A 1,083-nucleotide genomic window follows, 5' to 3' on the forward strand; every position below is an offset into this window, starting at 1 on the left:
TATATATATATATATATATATATATATATATATAAATTGGAACAAAAATGCAATAGAGGACAATAAAACATTCGGACAGATAGACAGATAGATACAAGGGCGGACAGAAGAAGCAAAAATTAGAAGGACAGGCAAAACAGGACGGGCATTCGTGCCCTTCTTTCTTCAGTCAAGTTACCAGAAGCCGTTACTGTTTCGGGCAACTACACTTGAGACAGTTCGATTTGGTTGCCACCCGCCCCCCAAAAAAGTCTAAGCTAAGAGCATTAGATTTTTTTGTAAGAAAGCTAGCACATGTGTATGGCAACAAAGACAAAAGCGGAGAATATGGTATACAATTACGAATACAAACAACAATAAAATAACAACAGATGTCTTTCGACAGAGAACGATTCAAATTGAGCCGGCGTGTATGAAGTGAAAGCCTAAAGGCAGGAACATAGGAGATGGTCATAAGAGGTGTTGGCGGTCGGCAGTCAGGCCAAGAAAGAAAGATCATGGCTGACCGGACAGCGGTCACGAGGAGGGAGGAGAGAGGGGTAGGGGGCAGCGGGATTAGAAGGATTAGAAAAAAAATCAGAGACAAAGGGAAAGGTACAGGGGAGATAGACGAGAGGGAAAAATGGAAATTAAAGAGAGGGCCAAGAAATATGAGAGAGGGGAGAGTGAGAGAAAGAAAAGAGGAAGAAAGTATGAGGGGGAATAACAGATAGAGTAAGAGTCGTGCAAAATTTAGATATATACTTACTATATATATAATGTAGAGAGACAGACAGACAGACAGACAGACAGACAGACAGACAGACAGATAGATAGATAGATAGATAGATAGATAGATAGATAGATAGATAGATAGATAGATAAGAGTGTATTATATATGTATGTGGGTATATCACAGAAAGGCTGCCAAACGATGCGTCCTCGAAGAAAACAGATTGAGTTTTGAAATCCGTGTCCCAACAGCAAGGTTTTCGGTTAAAATTAATCAAAAAATATAATTTTCTACATGAGATAACTCAACTTTTACATCGGGAAATCTCCCACTGTCTATCTTTCTCTCTCTCTCTCTCTCTCTCTCTCTCT

Source organism: Octopus bimaculoides, chromosome 25 (assembly GCF_001194135.2).
Source record: "Octopus bimaculoides isolate UCB-OBI-ISO-001 chromosome 25, ASM119413v2, whole genome shotgun sequence".
NCBI classification, from domain to species: domain Eukaryota; kingdom Metazoa; phylum Mollusca; class Cephalopoda; order Octopoda; family Octopodidae; genus Octopus; species Octopus bimaculoides.